A 14414-nucleotide genomic window follows, 5' to 3' on the forward strand; every position below is an offset into this window, starting at 1 on the left:
TTCTGATTGCGACCTTCCTCACGGGCACTAGGAGAATGGAAAACCCCGTTTTAAACGGCCGCAAAGCTGTATTTACACAGTGCTGCAAAATACTTAAGCCAACACCACCTATGAACATGTTCTATAGGTGCTTAAGCCCGTCGCTGGGAGAGGAATAGAGTGTGTCGAAACAGTGAAAAGAAATTATAGATATCGCCAAGGAAAACAATTTTTTTGTTTTTATGTGTTTCTAGGTGAAAGCATATACTTAATTTTTTTTCATAATTTTCTGAGGACGACATCTTGAGACCCTTTCCATGTAAGGGAAATATTCGCCAAAATATTTGAATTAAAAATATTGCTGAAAAGAAGGCATAATAATCTTGCGTCCGTTAATTTATATTTTTTTTCGGCTTTTAAACTCAAATATCTCAGCGAATATTGCATTTAAAAACATGGACTTATTTTTTGGTGGCTTCAAGAGACGCAGGGCAACAACTTACTTATCGGGGTTTTTAAAACGGGGTGGCCGAATCATGTTATTTTTTCCTCTTTTAATAACTATACAACTATGTGAATGACGTATCTGAGATTTACACTTTATTTGGATACTTTTTCTAAATGGAAGCATGCCTCTAGGATCAACAGTTTACGAGTAATTTGAGGGTAAGAGACTAAATGTTCAACCTGTATATATCGTAACGCATCCAACTATAAGACGAGGAATTGTTTTTCATTCTTTTTAAAAATTAGCCTCTTATCTCCCTCTCGGTCCACTCCATAGACTAAAGATATTATTCTAACTCTGTGGTCCACTCCAGTGTCCCCCAAGGGCTGATATCATTCATTTTGGGAAAAACCGATGAAAAGACTCAAATGCGTTCAAAGAATAACGGATTATTATTATTTTTGGAACAAAAAAAAGTGCGTATTCCTCACCATTTTCAATTTCTGACGGGGACGAAGGAGAGGGAAAAATGAAAACGCACGTCACGACGAGAATTTCAACGTCAAGCATAGTTTTACATTTTTTTTCCGTCTCTTTGGGGAAATATTCAAATCAATGCTCATGACGTCTTGTGTTACGAAGAAGAATTTCAATTCGTCTGCGGCAAAGAAGCCTTCTTATATATAATGAGTACTTAAAAAAAGAGGAGTTAAAGTGCATAAAAGACGTAAGTCTAGCAAAATAAGGCTGAGCACCGATTGCTTCATTGCTCTGGCCACGTACACAAAATGCATCATTCGGACAAAGATGTACGTCACACAATTCACCTTTTTCAATAATTTATTCACTCATCGTCTTTACCTTATTTATTTTTTGATATTTTGCAAGAAAAATATTTTATTTTTGCAATTAATCTTCAAAAGAAATGAAAGACGCAATTTTTCACCAGTGGTAATCATAAAGTAATTATCATCCGCCCATTATAATGAGGTAACGTAATGAATTTAAAGCAACACTACCCCATTCAAATGACGACGAGTCAATATCTTTACGAGTAAGTTTTCTCTCTTATCTTCGGGACCATCGCCACTTTTCCACGCAATGCATTTCGGAACATTTCGTATTCATGATAATCCCGAATGACTGAATCCCAACCAAAATCTCTTGAAAATAATCCTCCGAAAGAAAATTTTGAAACTAGAATTTGGAGCATATGACCAAGAGAAAAAAAAAAAAGATCCAACACCGCCGTTCATGAATGAGAATGACAAGAAATAGAAGGGAAAAATGATCTCGGATTATTGAGATTATATCATTTAAAATTCCCATACAATGACTTCAATAGGTCTGACGATACCAAGGACTTCCAGGGAATCACTGCAAAAAAAAAGTGACTACCAATCCTAAACTATAAACTTTTCATACATTTTTTTATGGTCATTACAGTCACCATATTATGACCTCTCTTTCCCTTCCGTAATTTCTCACAGGTAAAATGTTCTTCCCGCGTGCACACACATACACACGACGTGCATGCACACTGAACAGTTCTTCATTGTCATTTTCCTACAGCAATTCCAGACACGTTGAAGGTAGAAGGAAATAGAAGATGGTATGGTCATTAAGATATGGAGCGGTGAGGAAGGATGATAGATAGGGGACGCATGTCTCTCTTCAAATGGGAAGCATAGCCTCGTATATTTTTTTTAGTGTGCTATGTTTGGCTCAAATTCAGAAAAGAAGCCATTTTCTTCTTTTTCAGAAAACTTCTTTTTTAAAGACCCCGACCCCTCATATAGTCAAATTAGTTTTTATGGCTGGTGTTTGGAGTTGCGGAACTAATGCTTTCGGTAACCACCAATTTTGGTACTAAAATAAGATCCTGGGAGAAGGGGGGGGGGCAGTCTATAACAGATGGATGGTGGGGGGGGGCGAGGAAAAAAAAACACAAGATGAGCTCCAAGTCCTTTTCAAGGCCCTTTTTTTCCTGCCGTCTCTCCACGTTCTCATGTCTCTGTCGGCATGTCCACAACAAAAAGTAATGATAATAAAAAAAGAAGTCGTTATAGTCCAAATAGTTAAAAGGCGGAATTCAACCCCAGAGATCCTTTTTTTTTGCCTTCGCTTCCAGGCTGTTTGCCGCCAGGATCGTTGTAGGACACAAGAGAGTTGCTGGAGCTGTTTCTTGCTGATGACAGTCGTCTCTTTTTGTGTGTGTGTGTTGTCTGTGTAAAAAAGTACAGAGCAAAAACGAATTCTTCAAGGGAACACAGAGAGGTTTGGCAAAAATCGTTGTTTGAGGGAAAAGAAGGGAAAAAGGCTTTTCTCAAGAAAAGAACCTTTTCAACATAGGGAAGAAAAAAAAAATTCTGGAGTACAGAGAGTGCAAAAGCTTCTATTCTGTTGGTGAAGACCGATTTCTTTCTCAGCACTGTGTGTACTTCTACCGCTTCAGGTTCAAGGGAGTGGAAACGGGCATCCATTATTCCCAAACGCCGACAAGACCACGGTTCCGCTCCAAACGGATAGTACTACTGGCCATTTCTTATTATAGCCTCAAATAAATAAAAAAGTTCTCTCGGGATATATCCATCTATCCACCAAAAGGCTATTATGTACTTCGTATCTCCTATCAGGAACCAGAGGTTTCTATTCCCTAAAAAAAGAAAAATAAATCTGGAAAATGGAGACAGTATTATTAACAAAGAGTCGGTCCTCGGAGCACAAGAGGGTTTCATCGCAAATCCGTTTAATGATTATGACTTCCCCCCCCCCTCCCAGTATTAAAATTCTGGTTTTTTTTTTTTCATTCTGAAATTTTATTGCCGTCAACACTTAAAGCTATTTTCTGGTGGGGGGGGGGGGCTATTGCTATTACGCACTTCTTTTAGTTTAAAAGTATAGCCTTCAGCATAATCTTATGTAGCATCTATCCCTAATCTCTTTGACGAGAGATTTTCTTTCCAATATATATCCAATAAATACTATCCATTGTAAGACTACGTAAGCGTTCCTATATTTTCAATGAATTGGATTACCAAAGCATATAATAGCGTGTTAATCAAAGAAGATGATGCTAACACATCTGAAAAAATGACAAAAAAATTTTATATTCAATCAATGCTAATTTTTTTTATCCGAAAAAGAAAGAACGTCATTGTTATGTTAACCCTTTCATGCACGAATTGTTTAGTTAATTAATTAAAGAAAGGTTGAATCATGATAACGTATCAATCTGACGTTCAATTTAGTTCCTAGAACAAATTTAGCAACTCTTGTCTGAGGAACCAATGTATACATAAAGCCTGAACAATAATTATAAGAAAAAAAAAATTATTCATCCTTCCCCCCCCCCCATGCACGAGAGAGAGAGAGAGAGTTAACACCAAAGCGTATTAATAATATAATTATAATAATTATAACACCAAAGCGTCCTTAATACGCTTTGGTTAACACTCTTGATCGATTTTTTTAAAAATGAAATTCACTTACTTGGAAGAACAACTGACAGTTCCCGAAGCACACAACATTAGTGATCCTTTTATTACTGAATGAAACAACGAGAAAGTCGTCCGATCGATTAACGCCAGGCCTTTAGTATTCTTCTCTCGATGTCACAGAAAATCTAGATCATAAAAGTTAAAATATGAATTTAGCTATATTTTAATGATTTAAAGTATACATGGATGAAAAAATTAATTTCTTAAACACCTACAAGGAATGAAACTATAGGTCAATGAAAATGATTACATTTTTGAAGATTATTGAAAAAAATTCACGCATAATAGTGCAATATATCGGCACTAGAAATGTTCAGTTTCGTTTTCCTTTTAACCACTTACGCGTATTACATATACTTTATTTTTCTAAATGCAGTATGTTTCAAGTACATAAATAAATCTGTAAATAAGTTGAAAAATACATGATACAGAAATTTTCACAATTTAATTTAAATAGATGAACCTGCGGAATAAATGGAAATAACCTTCAATAAAAGGAAAATTTAATTACATAATATTTTGTATACACGCGGCCTTTCAAACCCAAGAATAAACAAAAATGAATGGGGGGAAAAGAAAACGGCCAGTCACTCGCGGCCGGGTATGAATGGTATCAGAGCCCGGCGGTTGAAAAAAACTGATCTAATGTTAAACTGCTGCCTCTCAATATAACGATAATCTCTCCACAACGATATTTTTTCTTGGTCCACAGTGTCGTTATATGGAGGTTTCACTGTACAATAATGTTTATACAATAAATTATTATATAAAATTATTATTATGTATAAATATACTATAAAATATAATTTGTAGATAATAAATTTTTAAATAATATTAATTATAATTTGTAAGTAGTAAATTTCATATATAAATAGAAATAACAAAATTTTCTTTACTACAAAACCTATGCCATTCTGTGAGAATATCATCGTGCTATACGTTTCGAATTGTTGAAATTTTTACTTCTTTTTCTGACTTTTGGATCATTCTGCTCATATAATGAATCTAACATTCTGTACGAGTAAAGTCCACATAAAATACATTTAGTTAAACTACCGGATCAGACGTATCTATGCGTTTACTAAATTACTAACTTGCATCGGTGACTTTCAAAGTCAACAAGTCAACTTGAAAATTCAAGGTGACACTACATAGGGTGAACTGATGAGAGAAAAAGGGAAGAGGAAACTCAAGGCGACGTACGTTGTTGCGCTTACCACAAATCAAAAATATGACGAAAGCCCTTGGTAGATATCTCATCATTAAATCAAAGAATCCGAAACGGCGTGCCGTGACATATTTTAACAATTAAAATTATTCTGAAAGTGGAAATATGGACCGCTGTTATTAACTTGTGTTGCAGTACTTTACGGCTCAGTTAAAAAAAAACGCCTAGAGATATTACCGGGCTGCCTTGAGGTATTTAACTTTCTAATATCATTCCCAACCAGGCCCGTAGCCAGAGCTTCCGTTGGGGGGGGGGGAACCAAAGTGATAGAATAGATTTGTCAATCTCTTTCCCCCTTATTCGGTCATTTTTTCTCACATTTCGGGAGGGGGGGACCAGACCCCCAAGTCCCCCCTCCCCCCCGCTACGGCCTTGTTCCCAACAATGTCTAGAATACGAAAAGTTTTGGAACGTTTGCATCAAAAATGCAGTAGAACAGTGTTTTCTAACCCCTTTTTTAAGTTGCGGACCCGTGTCTCTATGTAACGAACTTTTTAAAAGAAACACAATTTCATAATTTATGACGCAGTTATAAAATTTTAGTTTCAGTTATGAAAAATAATTGCGGTATTTTTTTTCATCAAAAACGAATTTTTTGATCGGGTGAAGCACCTTTGTTAACATGCAGACTCGACAATACACTGTACATGCAAATACCATTCAACACATAACCATAGAAACAGCAAGTGCGCCTTCTATTTTTATTATTTCCGTGGCAATAAGGCGTTTATCCTACTGTCTCAATTCTCTACGAAGTGTGAACTGACATCTCTAAGAAATTCGCAGCTTTTTACATCAGGCGCTGTTTCGAAGTTAAAATTACACATCATGAAACATTTATATTACGTTCAGCATTTCATCGAGGGGGGAACTTTATTGAAAATTTTCTTTTGAACGCCAGAGGGCGCTAAAAATCGATAAACTTGTTTACCACGGAAAAGGACGATATGAAGAGATATTAGGAGATGCGTTCGTTGCGTGTGAATTTACATAGGGAGGGTACGTCCGCCAAAATGATGAAGAGATGGATGACGGAGCAGTAGCGTAGTATGTATCAACGACGAACAACAGCAACACGCAGCAGTTTGCAGTCAGGACCAACCACTCCTTAAAAAAAACGCTGTTTAAAAAAAAAAGGGGGGGGGGAAGAACGCCTTTTTCCTAAACGCCCCGAACGAGCGATCAATGCATACGCATCAGCAGCAATGTTTGTGCCTCCAGCAGCAGCTAGTGAAAGTAACCAAAGTTAAAAAAAATATGCATATATATATATATATAGGGAGAGAGAGAGTTTTTTGGAGGGCAAGCAAAATGGAGGGAGAAAGTAATGGCAGTGGCGGCAGTGAAGCCGTCAGAATGCAAATTCCGATATTTACTGTCGAAGAAAATCACTATAAAATTTTTAGGACGAAAAAAAAAGAGAAAAAAAAAACAAATAAAAATAACGCTCCGGGATCTCCATCGTAAGAGTGTGTCCTGGAAAACGAAAAACGGAAATCGAAGGAAAATATTCCGGACGGAGGGAGTAAAAACACCGAATATATGTGTGTGTATAAAAAGAAGCGAATTTAAATCAACTTCTTTTAATACATACATTTTCTGGGGAATCCGGGTGTGTCCGCCTAAATGCGCTGGTGGCTTTGCTATTAGCAAGTCTCCGGAATTTGAAGTACCCGATTTATCTTTTACACGAGACTTGAATCCGGCCTCTTGGAGAGGAAGAGAGAGAGAGAGGACGAAAAGCCCCGCGTATGCATATAATGACACACAGAGCTGAAGGAGAATATATTATACACACGAGCATTTTTTCCAAACTTTCTCTCGTCTTTGAATTCGGAAATAGCAAGAGCGTCCATTTTTGTTTGAATATATTTGATGCTCCATTGTATTCTAGACACATTCCATTCACTCTTTCATTTTGGTTATTTCAAACGTACATTTATTTCAGCGAAAAAAAAAATTGTTATATGGTATCATACAAATTTAAACAATATTTACCATAATTATTAACAGCATAGGTAACTACGTAGTCACAAAAATACTACCGTATAAGAATGAGAATAATTATTCAGAATTTATTCTGAATTTCTCTTTAATTTCTATAAAACAAAAGTAGAAGCAAAATGCTATACAGTTCCATAATGTTATAAGTCGTTTCAAATTATTCCACATACTGTAGGTCTATTGCTAAAGCAACAAGATTCAGGCTCACATCTAGACAACGATCTTTGAAGACGTTACATGTACCGTAATTTTTAAAAGAAGCCCCATTATTCTCAAAAATTACATTTAAAGCATGCGGCGTTTAGGCATGAACCCTCCCCCCCTCCTGGAGCAGGGCTCTTCTATAGTAAATTTATAGCGAGAAAATAAAAAATAATAATAATTGACCCGCTTTAGAGCCCTGCCAGCCCCACCCTCGTGGGGACCATGCGCTAAATTCTTTTGATTTTTTCCCCGAACTAGAGATTAAATAAAGACAAGCTTCCACGACCTACCCATACAAATACTAGTCATACCTCAGCTAACGGAGATAATTTGATCCGGAATCACATTCGTTAGCGGAAAAGCGATTTTCCACAATGGTTTCTGTGGAAAATTGTTTAATTCGTTCCAGGTACGGCCTGAAATTCGAAAAAAGTTTTATAATGTATTGTATGTGTTGTAATATAATATGTATGCATATCTAATGCATTGTATAAAGCATTTAAAAAAAAAAAACTGATCAAAAGCTGAGACGAACTTCACCATTGAATGAAGGAGAATTTAAAAAATTAAGATAAGAACCTGAAGATCTTTTCATTTTACACCATGTACGCAAACAACTCAGTCGGGCTTTCTTGTGACGTGGTCAGCTCATTTCTGCTTCTCATACATGCAGATGGAAGAAAAAGGCTCTCAGAACGTCCAGGCCGTTTAGTTTCATGCTATTAATCTCGCACTGAAAGAATGTGAGCGCGCTGAAATCATTCAAGTCATGCTTTTTTTTTTTGTTTTTGATGAACTTTTCTCTCAACTTCATCATTCACATTACATTTGATTCGGATTGTGAGTAAAGTCAAATAAAAAAAAAGACATCAATGTGTATAAAAGTATAGTAATTAATAAAAGTGGAAGAGATATCTAAGTATAAAGTCGACATAAAATTATTTTGTAATTGGAAAAAAAGGTTTGAAAATCATGGAGGAATTTATTATCAACAGCATCAGCAAAAACTGATAAAGATCAAAGCGTTACGATTTCACTATAATACAGAGATACTGTATAGCCTTTATATGGGCAGCATATATCCTCGGGTATTACCACAGACAGCTTTTTCAACGAAACGTGCAGGATGTTTGTACGACTTCACACTGATATATACCACTTCTAAAGAGAAAAACATTTTCGTTGGCTATTACCCTCTTATAAATAGTGATAAAATCATGAAGTCCCATGGTAAATTTATACGCTTCAAGGCTAATCTCTAAGCATAAGGAGTTCAAACAAATATCTTATAAAAGAAAAAAAAACGAGGAAAAGACTGAAATTCTAACAAAGGGAACGACCCATTAGATTTAGTAGATCCGTGCGTCAGCGATTGCGTTTGGCATCGGTGACGTCAAACAGAACGACCAACAATAATTTTATTCTTTTATCATTCTTTCTCTCTCATACGGTCCATCAATCAACATATGTTATTGAAAGCATGATGAAATAATACTTCAATGGAAGTTGGCATAATACTCGCATACAGAAATATCCACTAAATATGCCATCTTATATCCAGTACCTTCCCCAAGGAAGAAAAAAAAGAGGATACGTCAGAAAAATACTTGCGTGTGGGAAGAGAGAAAGTAATCGAGACCTTATATGTGTGTGTGTGAGTAAAAAAAAATGATAATAAGGGTGGACACAACATAATACTGTACGAGAATAGTTGCGGGCGTATATGTGAGAAGCGAGGGAGTATCCAGATCCAAACAGAAGGTGTCTTATAATGTATACCGCCAGCGCTGTCAGAGCGTACATCCGGGAAGTCTCCGATGTTTCGAGAAGAAAAAAAAAATCGACTGACTTTCTGAGACTTGCCAAAAAAAAACACTAAGTATAGCACAGGTTAGAAATCCCCTATCGACAGCGAAGCCTGGCCCTATATTAGAGAAAACACATCTATACCATAGCAAAGAAAGGTCCGAAAAAGAAAAACAAAATGTAGAGATAGGTCTATTCTCTTTCTTTATACATAATACAGAGATTGAATGACACTCCAGAGAGTTGCTGCCAGGAAGAGGCTACTACCATTTTCTCCAACAGACCGTACCACATTTCTGTGACGGGTAAAGGGCGGGGCATTTATTAAAACACGAACGTGAAAGAAAGGAAATACCAACTTGGGAAGGTGGTACCCAGACACGCCCATCTTTGAAAGACGGTCTCTATATACCATATAAAGAAAAAAAAAAACCGTATGTATAAATAAATCACCGACCCGTACCCAGCACCAAGGTTTATAGAATATATGCCCAGCAGAACCTGGGTGACAAGAGGCTATTCATAATCAAATATGTAATCACTCTAACATCGGTGATTTTATTTCGATATACAGCGGTATCTGGAGTTACAAGTGTCTCCATTTGCGAATAACCCAATCCAAGAGAAAACCCAATCCAGAGACACAGTATTCACTGAAAATCCTCCAACTTTCGAACAAATACATATGGAAGGTTTTTAACAGCTGGCTGATGTGAAGATATATTTAGGAAAAAGAAAAATCAACTGCCCTTGCGTGGAATCGAACCCACGGTCTTTCACTTTCCGGGTGAACGCACTATACTACAAAGCACGGTTGGGTTTTTGACGTCAAAAACTGGTTTAAACTATGTTTTGAACACAATAGGTATATAACATGATGAAAAACTTACTTTTTTTGCATATTACGCGTTTTATTTTTAAGCATTAATTTATTGCAGTAATTAAAACAAAACATTAATTATAATTTGCAACTTTGAATTTTTCAACATAAGAGTCTAGAACGTATAAAATATAATTTTATGGTTTATTTATCTAAGCTACTCATTACCTGTGTTCCATTTGCTAAGCGGAATAGAGCTGCTACATCAGGGTGTTTTTGACCCCAGAGACTAACTCGGAATTAAAACGTTCAGAAACGTATTGTCAATGTTGTCAAGTAGTTTTTTTAACCTGATAGATATGTTAAATAACAAAACACTTAATTTTATGTAAATTAAAGGGTTTTATATTCAGAATTATAATTACTGAGGAAAAATACCTATTTTGATATTTTTTTCGTATCAGCCCAAAATTTTATCCCATATAAAAATTCTCACGCAGCATCTGTTAATGCACTAATTAAACTCATTTATTCTCACCTAAAAATTTCTTAACTCAGAGTGTATAAATTCAGAGTTTTAACGAGTATTTTCAACCAAAGCAGAGCCGACAGGACTTGATACCCAAAGCATTGGTTTTGCACGATTAAGTACAGCTTCAATTGGAAAACCATTGCATTATAAATGATAGTAAATATACCATATCATAGTACAAAAGAAAGAATGACTGAGTTTGACTAAGGATAAGTTACAAGAGTTTCTTGAGCATCATATACAAGCATTGTCAAATTAAATATTTTAGTCCTACAATTTAGTGTCTTGATCGCTAAATATATTTCAGTGTTATGCACAATATAGATAATTTAATAATAACAGAAATAAACATTACATATATGCTGTAATAAATTTTTTTAAACACTTATCTGTTGTAAAAAGAGTACAGCAGATGGTTTATATCGATGCACATAAAATATAAGCAGTTGAAGAAATTTTGGAAGGTCCAGAATCATCTTGAATCAGAGAATGTCAAATCATTCCATAGTTTTCCCTTCAGTGTTTATGCTATGCCTTATTCAAATTGTATATTTTATAAGAAAAAAGCAGATATATATATATATTTTGTCCAAAATGATTCTGTAGAAAGTAGAAAATTATTTTAGAATAATAGTAAACATTTATTCTTTGTTGTAGTCGAAACAGTCACTTAAAACATTAAATGCAATTAAATCCAACGGGAATTTTTATATTGAAAAGCAATATTTGAGGTTTTTGACGTGACGGTTTAAACCAGTGATTCCCAACTTGGGCGTTAACACCTCGGGGGAGGGGCGATGGAATGGGGGTAGAAGCTACGGGTAAAACATAGGATCCTATGTTATACCCGATTGAGATTGCGTTCGGGGAGGGGCGATGGGAAAAAAATTTTTGAAGAAGGGGGCGATGAGGATAAAAAGGTTGCTAAACTATGGTTTAAACCATCAAAAATTTTCATGTGTCAAAAACCTGCCGACCCTGCTACAAAGGCAACGAATATCTTAATCTTTCCCAGAAGCTCGTGTGCACTGAACGGGACCGTACATGGACGGTCGGACCTAACTCAGGCAAAAGTTCATAATTGCTGACATTGCCACCAGATGGAGACTTATTCGAGGATGATGCCACTCTCCGCTATTCATACGAAGGCTTTTATCAGCTGGTTAATTTATACAAATACAAATACAACGCCACAACAGGCAAATTGCCCAACGAGGTGGCTGACTTAAAAACATCATGGATTCCCGAGCCATTTTTTGGAGGCCCTACCTACTACTACTACACCACACGTGCACTCCCCCCCCATACCCCCCCCGCGGAACCCCCCAACGAATCGGTACATGCGGGAATGTGCGTGTACGTGTAGTGAAACCTGACGTGAATTTTTTTTTTTGTTGTTTCTCTGTAGCAATTTGAATTGGTTAATGGTATTGCGAATTTTCTCTTTTTCCTAAATATATCTTTGCACCAGCCAGCTGTCAAAAACCTACGTGGAGAGTGACATCATCCACGAAATACATATGGGTCATTATCACGAAACTGGACAAAAAATTATCAAAAAAAAAAAATGTTAACCAAAAAATATTTAATAAAAAATTCCTACGGAAACTTGTTTTAATGAAATATAGTCGCAGCAAAGTTTGTTCAAAAATTCAATGGTGAAATTTTTTTTTTTCCACTTTAACCATGTTTAAGGGATTGGCAAATCTGACGAGGCGTTTTGCCTGTTTCAGCATTTGACTTAATGCTAATGCTTGACACTCGCAAGATGTTTCACTTATTTTGATAGCTAATTTTAAACTTGAACGACAAGCACTGATGCTCTGAACAATTTTTTTTGTCAACTGCATATTTATTTATTCATTGTTATTTGTGTTTCTCGCTCTTTTTTTCGTCAATTTAATGGGGGACAACAGATTTCTAATTTGTTTTTGTTTTGCTAGAGCTCTCAAAGATAGGTCTTCAGATGAAACAGAATACAGTTTGATGTTGCAGTCTAGAAATCTGGATTTTTTTTTTTATTCCCCGTCTTCCCTACTAATTTAAGAGCAAAACTTCTTTCTGGTAACCTAATGAAAGGAGAAAGACGTGTTTATATGTTTTGCAAAACTGATAAAAAAACTATGCACGTTGAAAACGTGTTTTTCAGAAATAATAGAAGTCCCTGAACTGAAACTGACACTCTATGCTAACATTTTCAACAAAAAATTTGAATATGTTCAAGTCCTACAGCACCAGTTACCAACTACGTTTTCCAAATATCACAAATGGGAAAAAAAAAAAGTTAGGGGAAATTTTCATTTTGCAATGAACTATTGATAAAAAATATTTAAAATTATATTAAAAAAAAGACGAAATATATGAAAGTATACTGGCCCTACAAATACGTATATAATTGATAAAAAAAAAGAATATATATTTTTTGAAGATAGAAAGTTATCATTGTGAAATTTGGATAATGGGATGGGGCACAGCCAAGAGGAGGAAGACATTTTCTTACGAAATGAAAATTTTGTTCAAGCGAATTATAAAAATCTGTTGATGAAAAAAATTAGAGTAGCGACATGTCAGAGACAGGAATATAATCAGAAAGGCAGCAAAAAAGAAAAAAAAATCTACGCCAAATACATTTAATATAAATTGCTTGGGACACAATTTACGCCAATTTCGTGAGAATGACCCATATGTGTGTATTCGAATTACAAGTTTAAAATCGAACGAAAAAAAAACCACATTTAAAACGAGCAAACTCGAGAGCTTAGCCCGTCACATCACCGGGAATGGAAGGGGCAAGTTTTTTTTTTCACTCAACAAATTGATTTCCTGCCGCCGGCTCTCCCCTCACGTTATCATCACCCATGACCCCTTAGAATACCCAAAGGCCCCAGGTTGAGAACCAATGATCTAGTTCACGAAAACGGCGGTGCTTGGCTATCGAACGGATATTCAGGGCTTCAATGTATATAAATTCGGAAAAAATGAATCCGGCCCAGCTCACACGCAATATTATACCTGCACATAACATACTCAAGAGAATTTTTTTTTTCAAACGAAGCCTTTGAATTCCCCCCTCCCCTTTAGTAATTCAATAACTCCAAATGGTAGCCTCGAATGTGAGAGAAGTTCCGGATATCGACTACATCTGTACATGTTACGAATCGAACAGCTGCGTTGATAGAAACAGAATTACGAATCCTGAGATATCAATTCCGTTTTTTTTTTTGGACAATCGATAGAAATAAAGCTTGAATGATTATTTGCTGACTGGTGGGAACTAACATCGATTGATCGAGAGGCGGACACAGTTATTACAACAATTCATTCGACTTCTCCAATGCACTTTCTTTCGGGAACCTCAAGCCATGGTAATGGGACTGCGAAAGTCAGGTCGTAATTATCTTTATGGGGAACACGCACGCAAATATCTGATTTTTTTTACCGCACGTGGCAATGGAAATACAGTATAAAAAAAAAAGGTCGCCTTCTGTTCCTCGGAAAACCCGTCTCCTTGAAACAACAGACATTTCAAATTTGAAACAAAAACATTTGGCCCTATAGGGAGATGGCACTTTGCAAAGATTTAACTGTGTTTCAGATTAATATCAGCACAATGTACAGTCTCTCTAAATTTTAGTAACGTCGTCTTATTAATTCATAGCGTATATGAATTAATAGCTGCTTTAATTTCATGGTTGTGCGACAACAAATATGCATCAAAAAACTGATACCAGTATGTATCCATGCACGATCATGTTTTTAAACCTTGCTTCGTTGACACCAAATGGGTTTCCCTCTACACAAGCGTGAAATATACTAATTATAAATCCCATTTTAGTAATAGCTGGTGGTCCGTGTACGTGAAGCGCTATCGGTGAGCCGAAATACTCTTTATC

General features: G+C 36.0%; 1 protein-coding gene across 2 annotated transcripts in view; it reads right to left on the bottom strand.

The window, feature by feature from the left end:
- The window catches only part of LOC149081709 (uncharacterized), a 237161-nt gene that overhangs the window by 104707 nt on the left and 118040 nt on the right, over window positions 1–14414 (bottom strand). For both annotated transcript variants that reach the window (XM_089237123.1, XM_089237122.1), the window contains one exon: window positions 3920–4052. The gene's annotated coding sequence lies outside the window, so the exon portion shown is untranslated. The remainder of the gene's footprint in view (window positions 1–3919; window positions 4053–14414) is intronic.

This window comes from Pholcus phalangioides, unplaced genomic scaffold (genome assembly GCF_987345545.1).
Source record: "Pholcus phalangioides strain wild (caught in Gottingen) unplaced genomic scaffold, Ppha-v1.0 ptg000009l_1, whole genome shotgun sequence".
NCBI lineage: Eukaryota > Metazoa > Arthropoda > Arachnida > Araneae > Pholcidae > Pholcus > Pholcus phalangioides.